Source organism: Microcaecilia unicolor, unplaced genomic scaffold (genome assembly GCF_901765095.1).
Source record: "Microcaecilia unicolor unplaced genomic scaffold, aMicUni1.1, whole genome shotgun sequence".
NCBI lineage: Eukaryota > Metazoa > Chordata > Amphibia > Gymnophiona > Siphonopidae > Microcaecilia > Microcaecilia unicolor.
The window spans coordinates 249,311-263,635 of record NW_021963582.1 but is presented as its reverse complement, the minus strand read 5'-3'; the positions used below and the strand labels follow the sequence as shown (position 1 = coordinate 263,635).

General features: G+C 44.9%; 1 protein-coding gene across 1 annotated transcript in view; it reads right to left on the bottom strand.

Annotated features, from left to right (window-relative positions):
- The window catches only part of LOC115459459 (PR domain zinc finger protein 5-like), a 255,896-nt gene that overhangs the window by 165,901 nt on the left and 75,670 nt on the right, over positions 1 to 14,325 (bottom strand). The window lies entirely within an intron of this gene.

Below are 14,325 nucleotides of genomic sequence, written 5' to 3'. Positions count from 1 at the left end.
AGAATGCATAGATGAATAAATAAACACAACATAGTAACATAGTAGATGACGGCAGAAAAAGACATGCACGGTCCATCCAGTCTGCCCAACAAGACAACTCATGTGTGCTACTTTTGTGTATACCCTACTTTGATTTGTACCTGTGCTCTTCAGGGCACAGACCGTATAAGTCTGCCCAGCACTATCCCCGCCTCCCAATCACCAGCCCCGCCTCCCAACCACCGGCTCTGGCACAGACTGGAAAAGTCTGTCCAGCACTATCCCCGCCGCCCAACCACCAGCCCCGGCACAGACCGTATAAGTCTGCCCAGCACTATCCCCGCCTCCCAACCACCAGCCCCACCTCCCAACCACTGGCTCTGGCACAGACCGTATAAGTCTGCCCAGCACTATCCCCACCTCCCAATCACCAGCCCCGGCACAGACCATATAAGTCTGCCCAGCGTTATCCCTGCCTCCCAACCTCCAGCCCCGCCTCCCACTACCGGCTCTGCTAGCCAATCTCGACTAAGCTCCTGAGGATCCATTCCTTCTGCACAGGATTCCTTTATGCTTATCCCACGCATGTTTGAATTCCGTTACCGTTTTCCTCTCCACCACCTCCCGCGGGAGGGCATTCCAAGCATCCACCACTCTCTCCATGAAAAAATACTCCCTGACATTTTTCTTGAGTCTGCCCCCCTTCAATCTCATTTCATGTCCTCTCGTTCTACCACCTTCCCATCTCCGGAAAAAGTTCGTTTGCGGATTAATACCTTTCAAATATTTGAACGTCTGTATCATATCACCCCTGTTTCTCCTTTCCAACCTCAAGGACATTCACTGGAAACTGTTCTAATGTTTTTCAGGCTGGAGATGAGTATTGGCATAGTTAATGTTGGGCAGCTCTATTCAGATTAACCTCCTCAGCTCAGAAGAGAACTGCTTCACATCACTGTATAATGAAAAGAATCAAAGTGTCCCCCCCCCCCCCCCCCCCAATTTCTCCTATTATTGCATATACTAGTAAAAAAGGCCCGTTTCTGACACAAATAAAACGGGTGCTAGCAAGGTTTTCCTCGGAGTGTATATGTTTGAGAAAGTGTATGTGAGAGTGACTGTGTATGAGAGAGAGAGTGAATGTGCGAGTGTGTGTGTGTGAGAAAGAGAGAGTGAGTCTGGGTGTGAGTGTGTGTGTGAGAATGAAAGTGTGTGTAAGTGCGTATGTGAGACACAGTGTGTGTGAGAGAGAGAGAATGTGTTTCACACAGTTACAGTGTGTGCGAGACACAGACTCTCTGTGAGACTGAGTGAGTGACTGTGTGATACAGTGTGAGACAGAGTGTGTGAGAGACAGTGTGAGAGTGAGAAAGACATTGACTGTGAGAGAGAGAGTGTGTGTGTGTGACAGAGACACCTCCCCCCCCCCCCCCCCCCCTCTGGTGTCAGGCCCCCCATCCCTCCCTCTCTCTGGTGTGAGAATGAGAGTGTGTGCAAGTGCATATGTGAGATACAGTGTGTGTGTGAGAGAGAGAGAGTGTGTGTGAGACAGACTCTCTGTGAGACTGAGTGTATGAGACCAAGAGAGTATGTGAGTGACTGTGTGACACAGAGAGTGAATGTGATACAGTGTGAGACATAGAGTGTGTGAGAGTGAGAAAGACATTGACTGTGTGTGAGAGAGAGAGTGTGTGTGTGTGTGTGAAAGAGATACCTCCCCCCCTCTCTGGTGTCAGGGCCCCCCTCCCTCTCTCTGGTGTCAGGCCCCCCCTCTCTCTCTGGTGTCTGAGCGTTACTGTGCAGGACACTGAGCTCTGGCTGTGCTTCAAGGAACTGACCAATCCTATTTAATAGAATGCACCTCCAACATTCTGAAGCCGAGAAACCTCGTGTGGTTGGTCACTTCTGCTTGTGACGAACCCGGAAGTACGTGATGTCAATTCAGGAGATGGATACAGAGAGCAGGAATGCCTCAGCCATGCAGTCAGTTTCAGAATGTTGGAGGTGCCTTTTATTATATAGGATGTCATGCTGAACAGTTTCTGATCTTTAAACAAAATGTAACAGAGTTTTTAATTATTACTTCATTTACATAACATAGAGGGGCATAATTGAACGGGGCGTCCAAGTTTTCTTGAGGGCGTCCTCGCAGGACGTCCCAGCGAAGGGGTGTGGAAACCCTTATTATCGAAACAACATGGGCGGCCATCTTTCCTTTCGATAATACGGTCATGGACACCCAAATCTAAACATTTAGGTCGACCTTAGAGATGGTTGACATAAATGTTGAGATGGTCGACCTTAGAGATGGTTCGATAATACGGTCGTGGACACCCAAATCTCAACATTTAGGTCGACCTTAGAGATGGTCGTCCCCGGTTTTCGGCCATAATGGAAACCGAGGACGCCCATCTCAAAAACGACCAAATCCAACTCATTTGGTCGTGGGAGGAGCCAGCATTCGTACCACACTGGTCCCCCTGACATGCCAGGACACCAACCGGGCACCCTAGGGGGCAATGCAGTGGACTAACTGATGCACTAACTGAACGGAAAAAGCACTTCCCTTACCAATCCTTTAGCGATTTGGAAAGGAACAGGCATGCATAAAGGAAATCGCATGCAAATGAGCTGCTCGCTGTTAGCTCATTTGCACATGATTTCCTTCCTAAGGAGGGGAAGCCAGTGCAGAGCAGCCAAGCGTTATGCATGGCTGCTCTGCGCATGCCAAAGACAGCTTCATATACGCACACAAGCTGTGTGTATAATAGCCATCTACAACCTTAAAAAAACACAAGTCCAGGTGAAAAGTCCAAGTGCTCGTCAGGGACGTCTTTTTTTTTTTTTTAAAGTGTATGGGTGAAGGACGTCCTTCGCTATGCCTCCATCCCTGCGACGGCAGCTGAGGACGTCCAAAATATGGACGTTTCTCTGAGAAGGATGTCCTTGCCTTCGCTATGCCTCCGACACACCTTTATTTATTTATTTATTTGGATTTTGGATCACAAATAGCAGCAGTGGCATTTGAACCGGCGACCTCTAGATTGCAAGACCAGTGCTCTAAGAGAAAGGGAAAGGGGAAATGGGACTTGATATACCGCCTATCTGTGGTTACAATCAAGGCAGTTTACATATTGTACATGGGGCAATGGAGGGTTAAGTGACTTGCCCAGAGTCACAAGGAGCTGCAGTGGGAATTGAACCCAGTTCCCCAGAATCAGAGTCCGCTGCACTAACCACTAGGCCACTCCTCCACTCATTCCACCAATAAGAGCCAACCTCATCAGTGATGTCACAATGGCTGTCACAATGGCTTGATTGCCTGATACTTGGCTCACTTCTGAGATATTGTGATGTCATAGGGGAAAGTGGGGGAAGGGAAATGGGACTTGATATACTGCCTTTCTGGGGTTTTTGCAACTACATTCAAAGTGGTTTACATATATTCAGGTACTTATTTTGTACCAGGGGCAATGGAGGGTTAAGTGACTTGCCCAGAGTCACAAGGAGCTGCAGTGGGAATCAGACTCAGTTCCCCAGGATCAAAGTCCACTGCACTAACCACTAGGTTACTCCTCCACTGGAGGTGATACTGTGATGTGATGTCATAATGCCTCATTCCACCAGTGCCTGAGCCAACCTCATTAGTGATGTCACAATGGATGGCTTGATTGTCCTGTACTTGGCTCACTTCTGATATTGTGATGTCATAAGGGAAAGGGGGAAAGGGAAATGGGACTTGACATACCACCTTTCTGAAGTTTTTGCAACTACATTCAAAGTGGTTTACATTATATACAGGTTCTTATTTGTACCAGGGGCAATGGAGGGTTAAGTGACTTGCCCAGAGTCACAAGGAGCTGCAGTGGGAATTGAACCCAGTTCCCCAGAATCAGAGTCCGCTGCACTAACCACTAGGCCACTCCTCCACTCCACTCCCTTGAAATTTGGCCGTCCCTTGGGGGGGGGGGGGGAGGTAGTTCAGGACGTCCAAAATGTTTGAAAAAAGGACGTCCATGCCTTCGTTATGCCTCCGCTGACACACACATACCTCATCCCCCAGGGACCAGCATACTGCTGTGATGGACCTGAGTATGACATTTCAGGCTGGCAAAAAAAGTTTTTAAAGTTGTTTTTTTTTCGGGGTGGGAGGTGGTTAGTGACCACTGGGGGAGTCAGGGGAGGTCATCCCCGATTCCCTCCGGTGGTCATCTGGTCAGTTCGGGCACCTTTTTGAGGCTTGGCCGTAACAAAAAATGGACCAAGTCAGCCAAGTGCTCGTCAGGGACGCCCTTCTCTTTTCAATTATTGCTCGAGGACGCCCATCTGTTAGGCACGCCCCAGTCCCGCCTTCGCTATGCCTCCAACACGCCCACAGAAACTTTCGTTCTTCCCGCAATGGGAATCAGTTGGGGATGCCCAAAATTGGCTTTCGATTATGCCGATTTGGGCGACCCTAAGAGAAGGACACCCATCTCCCAATTTGTGTCGAAAGATGGGCGCCCTTCTCTTTCGAAAATAAGCCTGATAGTAACATAGTGGGTGACGGCAGAAAAAGACCTGTACGGTCCATCCAGTCTGCCCAACAAGATAAACTCATATGCGCTACTTTATATGTATATCTGACCTTGATTTGTATCTGTCATTTTCAGGGCACAGACCATAGAATTCTGCCCAGCACTAGCCCCACCTCCCACCACCGGTGCTGCCACCCAATCTTCGCTAAGCTTCTGAGGACCCATTCCTTCTGAACAGGATTTCTTTATGTTTATCCCACGCATTTTTTATTCCGTTACCGTTTTCATCTCCACCATCTCCCGCGGGAGGGCATTCCAAGTATCCACCACTCTCTCCATTTGTTTTAATTTTTTTTTTTGTTACATTTGTACCCTGCACTTTCCCACTCATGGTAGGCTCAATGCGGCTTACATGGGGCAATGGAGGGTTAAGTGACTTGCCCAGAGTCACAAGGAGCTGCCTGTGCCTGAAGTGGGAATCCAACTCAGTTCCTCAGGACCAAAGTCCACCACCCTAACCACTAGGCCACTCCTCCACTCCTGAAAAAATACTTCCTGACATTTTTCTTGAGTCTGCCCCCCTTCAACCTCATTTCATGTCCTCTAGTTCTACCGCCTTCCCGTCTCCGGAACAGGTTCGTTTGCGGATTAATACCTTTCAAATATTTGAACATCTGTATCATAAGGAACAAAGATATCCAACACCCATATCAACCATGTGAAAAAAAATCACTACCCCCTAAATTTAATATCTGGTTGGTTTTTGTGCATGAGCTGCTCACTTCAGGTCCTGCTACGGCATCTCTACTGGGTCTGGGTTCAAGTCAGGACACTGACTAAGCCAATACAATACTTTCATTTTGTTTCTCCTCAGCTATTCAGATGTAGACTTGCTTTTGCGTTTTGGATCATTTTCTTGCTGCATATTTAACCCAATTATACTTCAGTTTCAGCTTCAGCTCACGGATATTTTCCTTAAGAATTTTCTGGTACATTGCAGAATCCGTAGCGCCATCAATAACGTTAGGTTTTCTAGGTCCTGAGGCAGCAAACCATCCTCACACCATCACAGTACCACCACCATGGTATGACATTCTTGCTGTGGTATGTAGTACTTACTTTACACCAGATGTACTGGATCCTGTCTATCCATAGAACCATTCCAAAAGGCTTGGGAATCATCCGGGCATTTGCAAACGTAAGATGAGCACTGAGGCTATTCTTGGACAGAAACGGTTTCCGCCTTGCTCCTCTCCTATGAATCCCATTTTTGCCCAGTCTTTTTACTACTACTACTACTACTACTACTTAGCATTTCTATAGCGCTGCCAGGGTTACGCAGCGCTGTACAAGTTTAAACACGGGGAGGGACAGTCCCTGCTCAAGAGAGCTTACAATCTAACGGTAACAGACTACGTAATCAGTGTAGGTAACAGGAATGGGGAAGGTGGTTAGGCGCCAAAAGCAAGGGAGAAGAGATGGGTTTTGAGTAAGGACTTGAAGATGGTCAGGGAGGGCGCATGGCGTATGGGCTCGGGAAGTCTGTTCCAGGCATAAGGTGATGCGAGGCAGAAGGGGCGGAGTCTGGAGTTAGCGGTGGTGGAGAAGGGTACAGATAGGAGTGATTTGTCCTGAGAGCGGAGGTTGCGGGTGGGAACATACGGGGAGAGGAGGGTAGAGAGGTAATGGGGGGCAGCAGATTGAGTGCACTTATAATTTTTTATAATTGTGGGGTTATCAATGCTGACCTTATCTGAGGCAAGAGAGGCCTGTAGTTCTTTGGATGGTTTTCTGTGATTTTTGTGACTTCCAAGATGAGTTGCTGGTCAGTCCTGGGAAGATTCACCAATGTTCCATTTGAAGAGAAATGGTTCATTGAGGTTTGGTGAAGCCCCTAGAGCTTTAGAAATGGCTTTCTAAACCTTTCCAGACTGATATTATTATTATTATTATTTATTATTTATTGCATTTGTATCCCACATTTTCCCACCTATTTGCGGGCTCAGTGTGGCTTACAATAAGATATGAATAATAGAGATACATTGGTTACAACTAGGTTATGGATTACATTGAACAGGGTTGTGCGAGACATTCGAATATCATTGGGAATATAACAATGGGACATCAACTGAAAAACATTGGAAAGAGACAGTGGGAAAAAACATTCATTGTTGGACACCAAGACATTTGGTGTATAAAGTTCTGTGAATAAATATGTGATTGACTGGATAGCGGGATGAGGGATAAGAAGTGGGTGTGCATTGCATTGGTGAACAGTGAGTGTGGTCTCTATGTGTTTAGGTTCTTTCTGTAGGTTTGTTCAAACAGGTGAGTCTTCAGTAGTTTACGGAAGGAGGCTTGTTCGTTAATCATTCTTAGGTTGCGCGGTAGTGTATATATACAGTGGTGGAAATAAGTATTTGATCCCTTGCTGATTTTGTAAGTTTGCCCACTGACAAAGACATGAGCAGCCCATAATTGAAGGGTAGGTTATTAGTAACAGTGAGAGATAGCACATCACAAATTAAATCCGGAAAATCACATTGTGGAAAGTATATGAATTTATTTGCATTCTGCAGAGGGAAATAAGTATTTAATCCCTCTGGCAAACAAGACCTAATACTTGGTGGCAAAACCCTTGTTGGCAAGCACAGCGGTCAGACGTCTTCTGTAGTTGATGATGAGGTTTGCACACATGTCAGGAGGAATTTTGGTCCACTCCTCTTTGCAGATCATCTCTAAATCATTAAGAGTTCTGGGCTGTCGCTTGGCAACTCGCAGCTTCAGCTCCCTCCATAAGTTTTCAATGGGATTAAGGTCTGGTGACTGGCTAGGCCACTCCATGACCCTAATGTGCTTCTTCCTGAGCCACTCCTTTGTTGCCTTGGCTGTATGTTTTGGGTCATTGTCGTGCTGGAAGACCCAGCCACGACCCATTTTTAAGGCCCTGGCGGAGGGAAGGAGGTTGTCACTCAGAATTGTACGGTACATGGCCCCATCCATTCTCCCATTGATGCGGTGAAGTAGTCCTGTGCCCTTAGCAGAGAAACACCCCCAAAACATAACATTTCCACCTCCATGCTTGACAGTGGGGACGGTGTTCTTTGGGTCATAGGCAGCATTTCTCTTCCTCCAAACACGGCGAGTTGAGTTCATGCCAAAGAGCTCAATTTTTGTCTCATCTGACCACAGCACCTTCTCCCAATCACTCTCGGCATCATCCAGGTGTTCACTGGCAAACTTCAGACGGGCCGTCACATGTGCCTTCCGGAGCAGGGGGACCTTGCGGGCACTGCAGGATTGCAATCCGTTATGTCGTAATGTGTTACCAATGGTTTTCGTGGTGACAGTGGTCCCAGCTGCCTTGAGATCATTGACAAGTTCCCCCTTGTAGTTGTAGGCTGATTTCTAACCTTCCTCATGATCAAGGATACCCCACGAGGTGAGATTTTGCGTGGAGCCCCAGATCTTTGTCGATTGACAGTCATTTTGTACTTCTTCCATTTTCTTACTATGGCACCAACAGTTGTCTACTTCTCGCCCAGCGTCTTACTGATGGTTTTGTAGCCCATTCCAGCCTTGTGCAGGTGTATGATCTTGTCCCTGACATCCTTAGACAGCTCCTTGCTCTTGGCCATTTTGTAGAGGTTAGAGTCTGACTGATTCACTGAGTCTGTGGACAGGTGTCTTTCATACAGGTGACCATTGCCGACAGCTGTCTGTCATGCAGGTAACGAGTTGATTTGGAGCATCTACCTGGTCTGTAGGGGCCAGATCTCTTACTGGTTGGTGGGGGATCAAATACTTATTTCCCTCTGCAGAATGCAAATAAATTCATATACTTTCCACAATGTGATTTTCCGGATTTAATTTGTGATGTGCTATCTCTCACTGTTACCAATAACCTACCCTTCAATTATGGGCTGCTCATGTCTTTGTCAGTGGGCAAACTTACAAAATCAGCAAGGGATCAAATACTTATTTCCACCACTGTATATCAAGAACTATATATTTTTTTTAGCTCTATTGGAATTTCCTTTGAATGTGACATATAAGTGTTCTTGTAGAAACTTTGTAGTGACTACTTCACTCTCATTGAAACATTCAAAATATAGTGAGGTTTAGATTCAACAAGGCTGGCTGATCATCAAATTTGCTCAAGGGGGCATTTAATTCTTTACATGGGTGATATGGCTGTTGGATAACTTTATGCCTCAAGGAAATTAAGTAATACTTTTAAACTGTTGTGTTTAACTCAGGGTCCCTTTGTCTAGTATATTTTGTTTAAGGATAAGAAACCATTTAGTATGACGTATATGCAATAGGGGAAATGAGGAGGGGGAAAAGTTCTCCCCATCCTTGTAGGTAAAGAAGTTACTATCTACTACTACTAATCATTTCTATGGCACTACCAGACATACACATTATATACAGGGACATTTTCTGTCCCTAGAGGGCTCACAATCTAAGTTTTGGTACCTGGGGCAATGGAGGGTTAAGTGACTTGCCCAAGGTCACAAGGAGCTGTAGTGGGAACTGAACCCAGGTTGCAAGGATCAAAGCCTGCTACTCCACTCCAGTGGAGGCCATCAGTCAAAGCTATGTGAAAACTTGTCCCGAAAACCCCACTGCTAGTCACCTGGATATGTTAATTTACCTCATGCATATTGATTGTGGACAGCCTGAAAGCACCACTAAATGTGGAACAGGTTAAGGTAATCTGACCAACAGTGCTTTGTAAAACTACACAGCCCTGTATATCTCTACATTCTGCTGTCTTTAAAATGCAATCCAAAATCCATTCAAGTAGCAGTTTGTTTCACTGATATTTACACAATATGCTCTACATTTTCCATGTGGCAAAGCAATTTTATAAATACTCAAAAAGTGCTTCAGAAGAAGGAACACTAAGTTGCTCTATTTCCCATAAGTTAAACAAAGCCCACCTGTGTCCAGTCATAGTAGCAGAGTTGATTCGAGTACTCCTGGATGAAGAATCACTCTGCGATTCGGAAGCAAAGGTCTAAACATGTGGAACTCAGAGCTGCTGAAACCACTGCAATAAAGTTACTCAAAGGTACAAATTGGTAGAATGCTACAAGAAAATGTCTGTGTTTTTGAATATCCCTTGGGTGTGAAGAAAAGTCCATAAGCCATTATTAAGATGGACTTGGGAAAATCCACTGCTTATTTCTAGGATAAGCAGCATCAGTTTTACTCTTTTGGGATCATGCCACGTACTTGGTAACAGGATACTGGCCTTGATGGACCTTCAGTCTGTCCAAGTGTGGCAACGCTTATGTTCTTATCCTGCTACTACTAATCATTTCTATAGTGCTACGAGATGTACGCCGCGCTGTACACTTTATATGCAGGCACTTTCTGTACCTAGCGGGCTCAGAATCAAAATTTTACTACCTGGGGCAATGGAGGGTTAGATGACTTTGCCCCGGATCACAAAGGAACTGCAGTGGGAATTGAACCCAGTTCCCCAGGATCTCAGACCGCTGGAAGAAAACCGGTTTATCTGCTACAGGCCTGGGACAGGGAGAAGATTCACCTTTCAACAGGACAGGACAATGATCATAAGAACAAAGCAAAAGAAACAACTCAGTGATCTAGATTGTAAGCTCTTTGAGCAGGGACTGTCTTCTGTGTATGGTGTACAGCGCTGTGTATATCTTGTAGCGCTATAGATAGATAGATAGATAGATAGATAGATAGATAGATAGAGCCAGGACGATGCGAATGTGCTCAAGCGACCCAGAGGTGAATCCAATAGAAACATCTATGAGAGATACATGGTCCACAGCCAACTAGGAAGAGCTTACGCTATTCTGCCAGGATTGCTCATCTTGCTGTATAAAGTTAGTAGACACTTGTTCTAAATAACTAATGGCTTTTATTACTGCGAGGGCTTCACCTACTACTGAGGAACAGGAACGTGAAAACTTACACGACTGAGGCTTTTTATAAAAACATTCAACAAGTAATTAACAATAAAAAATAATTCTTCTCACACATTGAAAAGGTGTAGAATAGGTTGCATAGATCAGTGAAATAAACTACTTTGATGCACCTTGAACTGTGTTCTTAAAAGAGCACAATGTGAAAAAAATGCAGAAGGGTGTGAAGAGCTGTAGCAGTCAGGTCACAAGTGAAGGTGATGTTCTTGCACTTGGTATGTGAAGAGGATTGGTGATAGGCACCATCCTCCCCCCCCCCCCCCCCCCCCATCTAACAGAATACAAATTACAAATACACAACTTATGTTCTGCATATTACCAAGACCAGATGCGGATCAAAGAGTCAGCTAGCAATTCCTAGGATACACAGCCTGAATTTCACATTACAAAAATCAATCACATTCTAATTTCTTAAAAAGCAGAGTTTTTAGTATTTTTACAAAACACGATATATAAACATATTCAGATCTAATATAAAAAGACAAAGTCCATACCAAGATTGCTTGATATGTAAATAATTGTATCAAAATTCTTTTTAATATCAGAATCCTTTGACATCTGCAAAATGGAACAAAAGTTGCCTTTTTTCCAGAGGAAGAAATTGATGTCATAAGAAAGTCCGTCTCCATCCCCCAGAAATTCAAAGAAAGAATGACACCACTGTTAATCAATACACTTCATCAGAAATGCTACAAGTAAAAAATGTGTGTATAATTAACAACTACATTAAGTATATATAAATACATGGGAAACCAGTACAAGGACTCAGAAGCACTGTTTAAAGTGCACCTAGTTTATATACATCTACCCTGGGTGGGGGTGGGAAACACCCAGCCGGCCAGATTTTCAGGATATCCACAATCAATATGCAACAAACAGATCCACACACAATGGAGATAGTAAATGCAATTCTCTCTCATGCAACGAAACAGTGTGACAAGGCGGTGGCCGTAGCCGTAGCTAGAAGGTTGTTAGGCTGTATAGAGAGAGGTGTGACCAGCAGAAGAAAGGAGGTGTTGATGCCCCTGTATAAGTCATTGGTGAGGCCCCACCTGGAGTATTGTGTTCAGTTTTGGAGGCCGTATCTTGCCAAGGATGTAAAAAGAATTGAAGCGGTGCAAAGAAAAGCTACGAGAATGGTATGGGATTTGCGTTACAAGACGTATGAGGAGAGACTTGCTGACCTGAACATGTATACCCTGGAGGAAAGGAGAAACAGGGGTGATATGATACAGATGTTCAAATATTTGAAAGGTATTAATCCGCAAACAAACCTTTTCCAGAGATGGGAGGGTGGTAGAACCAGAGGACATGATATGAGAGTGAAGGGGGGCAGACTCAAGAAAAATGTCAGGAAGTATTTTTTCACGGAGAGAGTGGTAGATACTTGGAATGCCCTCCCGCGGGAGGTGGTGGAAACGAAAACGGTAACGGAATTCAAAAATGCGTGGGATAAACATAAAGGAATCCTGTTCAGAAGGAAGGGATCCTCAGAAGCTTAGCCGAGATTGGGTGGCAGAGCCAGTGGGTGGAGGCGGGGCTGGTGGTTGGGAGGCGGGGCTAGTGCTGGGCAAGACTTCTAGGGTCTGTGCCCTGAAAATGGCAGATACAAATCAAGGTAAGGTATACACAAAAAGTAGCACATATGAGTTGATCTTGTTGGGCAGACTGGATGGACCGTGCAGGTCTTTTTCTGACGTCATCTACTATGTTATATTAACTGTGGTTATCCTGAAAAACTGTGTGCTGAGGGCTGGCTTGAGAACCACTGGCAGACCCCAAGTTGGAGAGTTATGAAGCTTGTATACAACAGGGTTGGGGTGGGGGTTAAGACTGAAAATGATAGGAATAATAGAGCAGAACGCAAAGAGAGAGCAAAGGGAGGAAGGAAGCTAGCAGTAAAGTCAACATTCAGGGAGTGATGGGGAGGAGGAAGAGAAGAAAGAACTGGGGAATTGTAGAAATCATGACTGCAGCAATGTGGACATGATAAGGGGAGACAGGACAGGGACACAGAAGTGGATAAGCAGATATCAAATAGCAGGATAGAATAGTCCAATAAGGTTTTGTGCAAACACTTGTTCGACACGTTGTAGGATGCTTTACAAAAACCTTCAGAAAGTGTTCAAAAAGATGAACAAATCTACAAACGTCTCCTGATTCTCTTATCAGCAATAAGAATCTTCCTTGTCAGAAATTTTTCTCTCACCATTTTTCCTTAGAAAAAAAAAGGTAACAAAACACAATACACTGCAGAAAACCAAGTCATGGTAAAATGTGCTGGTTTAGACAGCAAACTCTCAAAAGTGCAATTTAAACGGCAAGTAGGACTCCAGAAAATAACTCCCTGTGGGACAAGGAATCTGCAGCTCTTCACAGGACATCGTGTAAGAAAGGGGTATGTATGCTGGAAGGCACCGTTTCCAAAGGAAGACTCTGCATCCACAATGTTTTCCCTACCTTCAAAGGGTATTCATGAGTTGTCCAGCAAATGTCACCCATTTACAAAGATCCAAATGATCACCTGTTTGTCTGCACAAACTTATTCATTTTCTAATGATACTGAACTGGACTGCAGTTGGGTCACACCTTTTATGACTATCATTCTCAATGTCTGTTACAAATCAATACATATGAAAGTACACTACTACTACTACTACTACTATTTAGCATTTCTATAGCGCTACAAGGCGTACGCAGCGCTGCACAAACATAGAAGAAAGACAGTCCCTGCTCAAAGAGCTATGTAATAAAAGTGAGCCAAGTATAGGACAATCAAGCCATTGTGACATCACTGATGAGGTTGGCTCTTATTGGTGGCCTGAGGCATTATGACATCACAATATTAACTCTGGTTACAAGAGACTACTACTACTACTATTTAGCATTTCTATAGCGCTACAAGGCGTACGCAACGCTGCACAAACATAGAAGAAAGACAGTCCCTGCTCGAAGAGCTTACAATCTAATAGACAAAAAATAAATAAAGTAAGCAAATCAAATCAATTAATGTGAACGGGAAGGAGGAGAGGAGGGTAGGTGGAGGCGAGTGGTTACAAGTGGTTACGAGTCAAAAGCAATGTTAAAGAGGTGGGCTTTCAGTCTAGATTTAAAGGTGGCCAAGGATGGGGCAAGACGTAGGGGCTCAGGAAGTTTATTCCAGGCGTAGAGTGCAGCGAGACAGAAGGCGCAAAGTCTGGAGTTGGCAGTAGTGGAGAAGGGAACAGATAAGAAGGATTTATCCATGGAGCGGAGTGCACGGGAAGGGGTGTAGGGAAGGACGAGTGTGGAGAGATACTGGGGAGCAGCAGAGTGAGTACATTTATAGGTTAGTAGAAGAAGTTTGAACAGGATGCGAAAACGGATAGGGAGCCAGTGAAGGGTCTTGAGGAGAGGGGTAGTATGAGTAAAGCGACCCTGGCGGAAGACGAGACGGGCAGCAGAGTTTTGAACCGACTGGAGAGGGGAGAGGTGACTCAGTGGGAGGCCAGCAAGAAGCAGATTGCAGTAGTCTAAACGAGAGGTGACAAGGGTGTGGATGAGGGTTTTGGTAGAGTGCTCGGAAAGAAAGGGGCGGATTTTACGGATGTTGTAAAGAAAGAAACGACAGGTTTTGGCGGTCTGCTCATATGGTTTGTTTTGTAAAAAGGTTTTAGCTTTTTTTGTTTTCTTTTTTTAGATGTTTTACTATGATCCACTCTGGACTATTTTGCTAAAGTGAGCAAATCAAATTTGAATAAATACAGGATTAAATCATGAGACTGCCAAACCCATCCCTCACTCTCAATAAAGGAACAGAGAAGGATCCAAAGCACAATAATCGATAACCTCACTAAACCACCCCACCAACCTACTCAGTTATG